We start from the raw sequence: 8,407 nt of genomic DNA on the forward strand, positions 1-8,407 counted from the left end.
AATCAAAAAAATCCGATTTAAATAAAAAAAAACTGATTTTTTTTTTAAATCATTGATTTTTATCCACCCTGGTCATAACTGTGAGGTATTTTTCCCAATTTCTTGTTTATTGCTTAAATCCTATTGTTTTTGTGTGTTTTGAATATTAAATTTCTAATTTAAAAAATACGTGTCAAGCAGAAACATTTTTGTGTGTTCGTGCATGCTGCCATTCTTTTTACAATGCTTTCAAACGTGTCTTTAAAAAGTGTATTAGTTTTGTTTAGCAAATACAGACAGCCCCTCTGAGCTCCCTTTTTCTAGGCCCTGCTGGGAAGGTGTCTCACTCACTTTGACTTAATGGAGATTCCTGTGCTAAGGAAATTACAGAAACACATGGTAATTTGCAGACTTAAAATCCTGGACACAGCCCTGGCCAGAAATGAAGTTAGCCTGAAGCCTCTGGCTTGCTGGTGCTTCCATCTCCTAAATCCTTGGGAGCCAAAGGAAATCAGTCATAAAATTTTGCTATGTGGAGAGGTTTGGAGGGCGACTGAGAGCCAATGACTAAAGCACAGGATGCTTTAGATCAGCTTTCTACAAACTAGTGCCCACCAAATTTTTTCCCCAAAGCTGCCTAAGTACATTCGATGCTGGAATCTTAATTCCTCTGGAAATTAGGAAGGCTTCTCAGAGGAATTTTGCATTCTAGTGAGATTTACTAGCAAGAATGCAGATGGAAAAATAATATTTCCTGTCTAGTGTTTTTGGAAGCAATGTGGGTGGGCCCTTCAAGGTTTTGTCCCGTATTTTGTTCTATTTATGGGATGAAGCTGGCAATCATTTTAAGGCTGCACATACAAACGACCTTTACCAACTTTTATGATGCAGCATCTGGCTAATCTTGTGAAGGTAAGTAGGGTCTAGCTTCACTCTTCAAGTTTCTCTCAGTTGCAAAGGTAGTTTGGGGGAGTTATCTTGCACCCCCAAGATTTATTTATTTATTTATTTATTTTTAAATTTGTATACCGCCCTTCTCCCTGAGGACTCGGCGGTGAACAGCCAAGTAAAAACATAAACTACAAACATTAAAATACAATTAAAAAGATATATATAAATTTGGCTCCTTGATTAAAACAATAACCGACAATTAAAAACATTTTAAAAAGTGTTAGGCCAGCCCGGCTTGTTGGAAAAAGAAGGTTTTAAGGGCACAGCGGAAGGCACCGAGGTCTTGGATTCTCCTTATCTCTGGGGGCAGCTGATTCCAGAGGGTAGGTGCCCCCACAGAGAAGGCCCATATGAGTGTTCAGAATGTGGGAAAGGTTTCAGTTGCAAGTCTGACTTAGGGAAGCACTGGAAGACTCACACGGGAGAGAAACCATATGAGTGTCTGTATTGTGGAAAAAGATTTAGCATGCATTACAATCTGTTAAAATACAAGAGGACTCGCACATGAGAGAAACTCTTTGAATATACTGTTTTTGGGAAAAGTTTTAGAATTCCCACCTGGCGGAACACATACAGGAGAGAAACCATATAAATGCCCTTTCTGTGAGAAAAGTTTCAGTCTGAATTCCTACCTGATGAGACTCCAGAGGACTCACACAGGAAAAAAACATTATGAATGTCCCAACTGTGGGAAAGATTTCAGTTATAGGTCTAGCCTTATTACGCATGTAAGGTTACATATAGGGGAGTAATCATTCAAATGCCTAGATTGCAGAGTTTTCATATAAAGTTCACACAACTTTTTAAGGCAAGCTGTTCCATTGGTTGATTGTTCTGACTGTCTTAAATTTCTCCTTATTTCTAGTTTGAATCTTTCCTTGATCAGTGTGCACCAGGGTGAATTTGATTTAAATCAAGTCAATTTAAACCACGGTTTAAATGACGGTTTAAATCACTAGTAAAAAGGCTTGATTTAAATAAACTCGATTTAAATCATATTTTTTTTAAAAAAAATTAAAAATAATCTTTATTCAATCTTTTTTAGTTTTAAAATCATATTTCCGCTTTTACAGCTTTCAGTTATTGCATTCTAATTACATATTTTCCATTTACGGCCTATTGTTTTATACATTTATGTAATTTTTTTTGTATTTATACATCTAAATACATAAAACCAATTGTTCAACTTTAGTATACGTTTTATAAATTGTTTATATATTAAATATACTTATATATACTTAATCTCTTTAACCTTTAACATCCTTTATCATATTCATAAATATATACAGTTTTCACTTTAACATGATTTCTATGTATATTCTATACATTAATTTTACATCTAGTTTCTAGCCATTTATACCACATGTTCCAGATTTTATAACACTCTGTTTCCTCTCTCTTTTAACATAATGGTTAATTCATCCATTTCTGCACAGTCCAGTACCTTTTTAATTATCATTGTGTTTGATGGCATGTTTTCCTGTTTCTAGTTCTGGGCAAATGTAATTCTGGCTGCTGTTATGATGTGGAGTATGATGTATTGAGTCTTTTTACTTATATTTCCTTTTATGATACCCAGTAAGAAGAGTTCTGGTTTCATCTCAATTTTTGTTCTGTAATTTCTTCTAACCATTTTTTAATTTTCATCCAATACCTCTTAGCTTTCAGGCATGTCCACCACAGGTGATAGAATGTCCCTTGTTCATAATAACATCTCCAACAGTTTGCTAGTTTATTGGGGAACATTTTCACCAGCCTTGCCGGAGGTAGATGCCAACGATAAAACATTTTGTACATGTTTTCCTTATAAGATGCAGACATCGTTAATTTATAATTTTTCTCCCATAATTTTTCCCAATGTTCCAATTAGATGTTATATCCAAAATTTTTGGCCCAGATTATCATCGTCTCTTTTACTGTTTCCTCCTCCATTTTAAATTTTAAAAAACAGTTGTAAGTTTTGGTTATCATTTTTTCCTCTGTCCCTAATAATATTTTATCCAATTTTTGTTGTTCTCTTTGGGAGCCAAAATTTTCTAAATCTTTTTTATACCTTGTCTGAATTTGTAAATATTTTTTTTCATTTTCATTTTCATTTTTATTTAATTTATATACCACCCTATGCACGAAGGACTCAGGGTGGTGAACAGCCACAGATAAAACACATAAATACAAAATTTAAAAACAAAGTAAAACCAAATTAAACAATTTGGCCCAAGACAGATTTAAAACACCCCAATAATTTAAAACACATTAAAATTTACATTTTAAAAAGGGAAAAGATTAGGCCAGGCCAGCCTGATGAAATAAAAAGGTTTTAAGAGTGTGGCGGAAGGTGCGCAGATCCGGGATCCTCCGTATCTCCGCGGGGAGCTCATTCCAGATAGTAGGTGCCCCCACAGAGAAGGCTCTCCCCCTGGGGGCCACCAGTCGACATTGTTTGGCCGACAGCACCCGGAGGAGCCCCTCTCTATGAGAGTGTACCGGCCGGTGGGAGGCTATTGGTGGCAGCAGGCGATCCCGTAGGTAACCAGGTCCTAAGCTATGGAGCGCTCTAAATGTGGTAACCAAAACCTTGAAGTGCACCCGGAAGACCACCGGAAGCCAGTGCAGCTCGCATAGGAGAGGTGTTACATGGGAACACCATGTCACTCCCATAACCACCCGCGCGGCTGCACTCTGCGCCAGTTGGAGCTTCCGGGTGCTCCTCAAGGGGAGCCCCATGTAGAGAGCGTTGCAATAGTCCAGGCGGGAAGTGACGAGACCATGAGTGACCGTGAGTAAAGAGTCCCGATCCAGAAAGGGACGCAACTGGCAAATCAGGCGAACCTGATGAAAAATCCTCCTGGTCACGGCCGTCAAATGCTCTTCTAAAGACAGCCGTGAATCCAGGAGGACGCCCAAGTCCTCCTGGACTAGTAGACCACTGTACTACCAAAGAAGAGCCTTGGTAGTACAGTGGTCTAAGGCACCCTGTTATTAAGCTGGTTATTAAGACCAGCTGCCTGCAATTACTGCAGGTTCGAATCTCGCCAAGGCTCAAGGTTGACTCAGCCTTCCATCCTTTCTAAGGTAGGTAAATTGAGGACCCAGTTGTGGGGGCAATAAGCTGACTTTGTATAAATATACAAAAAGAATGAAGGCTATTGCTTAGCGCATTGTAAGCCGCCCTGAGTCTCCGGAGAAGGGCAGCATATAAATCAAATTTAAAAAAAAAAAAAAGTTGTGAGCCCTCTCCATGGGGGCCAATGATTCGTCCCCAATAGTCAGTGATGGCGCCAACTGACTATATTGGGACGTCGGAAACCACAGCCACTCGGTCTTGGATGGCTTGAGCCTGAGCCTGTTTCTCCCCATCCAGATCCGCAAGGCCTCCAGGCACCAGGACATAACTTCAAGGGCATCGGGGTGGTCCGGGGTGGAGACGTACAGCTGAGTGTCGTCAGCGTACTGGTGGTACTTCACCCTGAAACCACAGATGATCTCGCCCAGTGGCTTTACATAAATGTTGAACAAAAGGGGCGAGAGGACCGACCCTTGTGGCACCCCACATGAGGGGCCTCAGGGTCGACCTCTGCCCCCCTGCCAACACAGACTGCAACTGGTCGGAGAGAAGGGAGGAGAACCACTGCAACACAGTGCCCCCCACCCCTAACTCTTCCAACCGGTGCAGCATGATACCATGGTCGATGGTATCAAAAGCCGCTGAGAGATCTAATAGGACTAGGACAGAGGAGCAACCCGAGCCCTTCAGAGATCATCAACCAACGCGACCAATGCCATTTCCGTGCTGTACCCAGGCCTGAAGCCTGACTGGAATGGATCCAGATACGTCGTTTCATCCAGGTGCTGGGGGTGCTGTCGCACAACCACACTCTCAACAACCTTCGCCACAAAGCAAAGGTTGGAGACCGGACGATAATTTGCTAACACTGCCGGGTCCAGGGAAGGCTTCTTGAGGAGAGGCCTCACCACCGCCTCTTTCAAGGTGGCGGGGAAGTCACTCTCACCCAATGAAGCATTTATAATCCCCTGGAGTCAGCCTCGCGTCACCTCCCGGGAAGCCAGCACTAACCAGGAGGGACACGGGTCCAACAAACATGCGGTTGCATTCAGTCTGCCCAGAATCATGTCCACGTCATCAGGAGTCACAGGATCAAACTCATCCCAGATAACATTCTCAAGACCTGCCTCAGTCATCCCCCCTGAAACTATCCAGTCGGAGTCCAGGTCTTCCCGAATCTGAGTGATTTTGTCATACAGATACTGTACAAAGTCCTCAGCTCTACCCTCCAAGGGGTCCTCCCGCGCTCCCTGGTGAAGCAGGGAGCGGGTCACCCTAAACAGGGCGGCTGGGCAGTTCTCTGATGACACAATAAGAGCAGCAAAATAATTATTGCCACTAGGTAATTCTTAATATGAGATCTTACCAGTGTCCGATCGGATTCAGAAAGATTGGCCCTCCAACTGCTCTCTAGGCATCTTTTCCCGTGCTTCATCTGGCGTGTGCCAGAGCCTCAGGGAATGGCCCAAGCTCCATCTGGAACCTATCAGGCTCCATCTGGTGCCTGGGGCGGAACCATCTTACCGGCTCCGCCTCCCTGCGGCGGGGTGCAGCGGTTCGAAGGTCAAGGCGAAGGAGCGATCCGACCATGACAAGGGCTCGGTGACTATATCCCCTATCTCAAGATCACTCAACCACTGTCCAGAGACAAAAACCAGGTCCAGCGAGTTTTCCCCTGTGTGGGTAGGGCCATGAATTAACTGGGTCAGGTCCATAGCTGTCATGGAAGCCATGAACTCCCGAGCCACCTCAGACATCTCACCCACAGGTTGAAATCCCCCATGACCATAAATCTAGGGGTGTCAACCGCCACCGCGGCGATGACGTGGCAGGGAGCCAGATATGTGATCAGCAAACCCATCTGTACCCCATTACCCCACTTCACAAGGAGGGACTCACAGCCGGCCGTCTGAGAAACAGTGGCCTCCCTCAGTCTAAGACCTTCTTTAATAATAACTGCTACCCCCCCGCCCCTCCCCTGTGCCCTCGGCTGATGAAATGCATGGAAACCTGGTGGGCACATTTCAACGAGGGGAACCCCCCTCCTGTCCCAACCAGGTCTCCGTAATACCTGCCAGGTCCGCTCCCCCCTCCTGAACAATATCACAAATGAGGAGGGCTTTATTTACTACAGACCTGGCATTGCACAACATCAGCCGAAGGCCCGGGCCCTGAGGGTATGTGCAACCTGGGGAACGAGCGGAGTCTTGGGGGCCGGAGTGCACCACCGCTCGTAGCCGCCAATCTATTTCTATTCCTTTAAATTTTAGGTTTTGGTTAGATTTAAGTTTTCCTTGCCCATCCAATAACTTTTTGTATGTCACTACCTTATTCCAGTCTAATACATTGGGGTAAATCATTGCTTCCATGGTTGGTAGCCACCTTGGAACTTTTGTGTAATAATTTCTCTTGATTTTCCCCCACACGTCTAACAAGGCCTCTCTTACCTGATGTCTCTGAAATTACGTATGATATTTATTTTTTCTCTCCCAGGTGAATGTGTGCCAGCCAAGCTGTAGGTCATGGCCTTCTATTGTTATTACCCTTTTATTTTTAAGAGTTATCCAATCCTTAAGCCATGTTACGGCTGCCACTTGATGGTAAAGTTCCCAATCTGGGAGTCCAAATCCTCTCTTATTTCTACTATCCTGTAAGAGTTTAAGTTTTATTCAGGCTTTCTTCCCTAACCAAATAAATTTTAAGATTGTTTTATTTAGTTCTACAAAATATTTTTTCCGAAGTTTTATTGGTATTGTTTGAAATAGAAATAAGATTTTAGGTAAAATATTCATTTTTATTGTCACAATTCTTCCGATTAATGATAATTGTAATTTTGCCTAATTTTCCAAATCCTTTTGTATTTGTTGTATAACAAATTTGGTATAATTACCCTCTTTTATAGAAGAACATTTTGCTGTCAGCCAAATTCCAAGATATTTCACTTTCTTTACTATTTGGATTCCCAATTTCGCCTCCAGTTTCTCATAATTTTTAAAGAGCAACCCACAGGAGCTCCTCCTCTGACCTGCTGTTGACTCACCGACAGTCCCAATATTACAGAACATACAGTCTTACGCTATATATAAGTAAGCTCCATTTCATGCTGAATAAACTAAATTATTAATTTATCTTAAATAGAAAACTATCTTTAGATAGAGTTTTACTCCAAAAGCATTTTATTAAAATGCAGCACACTTCTATCAAGGTTGATGGCATTTGGATCGTCTGGGAATTCCAAAAAGGTGATTCTTCCTTTTGTTCAAGTTAGAAGTTAACCGGGCCTCCTGTCCTTACTATCTACATTCATGCTCGGTGCTATTCCTTCTACAAACTGGCAATTTTCTCCTTGAAAGGAGTTAAATTGGAGAAGTTAACCACAGGATTAGCAGCAAATAAATTTGATAATTAAATGTGTAGAATGCCTCAAGCAATTTGCACAAGGACAGCCAAAGTGTGGCCATTTTGGGGATTCATCTTTTTTTCCTCTGATTGATTTAAAGTATTTATGTAGCCATCCATGTTATGGTATGGCCGGTTCCCAATCAATAATTAACTTTAGAACAGATAACAAATCAAGCTTCTGATGTGCAGGCATCTCTTATCCCAGTGCTTAGGGGAACAGCTAGATCTTCCTTGTTTTACAGAAGACCAGGAGGATAAAGATCTGCCAAACTTCAGGTGGAGGAGTTTCATAGGGAAGAGTCTGCAATGGAAAAGGCTCACTTCTTAGCTCCTGTCACATGGCAATATTTAAAGGAAGGGGCTAGGAGCGTGGCCACCCTACCTGACCTAGTAGGAGAGATGGATGCAAGAAAAATAAAGGTGGGACAGGTGCCCTGTTGTCTCAATGGTTAAAATGCAATATTGCAGCCTGGAGTTCAGTCATAGTGAGGCTCGAGGCTGACTCAGTCTTCCATCGTTCTGGGATCGGTACAATAAGGATCCATATGTTTGGGGACAATATTCTGACACTAAACCGAGAGTGCTCTAAAGCACTGTGGGTGGTATATACTTCTAAGTGCTATTGTTATAATAACAAAATAACTGTAAATGTGATAACCAGCATCTTCAATTGCACCTTAAAAGAAAATCCAGTGCAGCTCACACAACAAAGATGTTACATGAGCAATCTAGGGACTCCCATTACTGTGTGGGCTGTTGCGTTCTGGACCAGTTGATGTTTCTGGGGGACCAATCCAAAGAGGAGGTGACCAAGGAATGAGTGACCCATGTGCAAGGCCTCCCGGTCCGGGAAAGGGAACAATTGGTGCACCAGATGAATCTGTGCAAAGCCCCTTCCCAGCCATGGCCTCCTCAAGCAGGAGGACTCCCAGTTTGTCCAGCTTAAGTCACAATAGGTGATCACACGACCTCACTGCAATTGTCACAAGTGTGAGTTGAATGCCAAGTGTA

The sequence above is a fragment of the Pantherophis guttatus genome, chromosome 2, assembly GCF_059756535.1.
Source record: "Pantherophis guttatus breed Tessera chromosome 2, ASM5975653v1, whole genome shotgun sequence".
In the NCBI taxonomy this organism is placed as follows: domain Eukaryota; kingdom Metazoa; phylum Chordata; class Lepidosauria; order Squamata; family Colubridae; genus Pantherophis; species Pantherophis guttatus.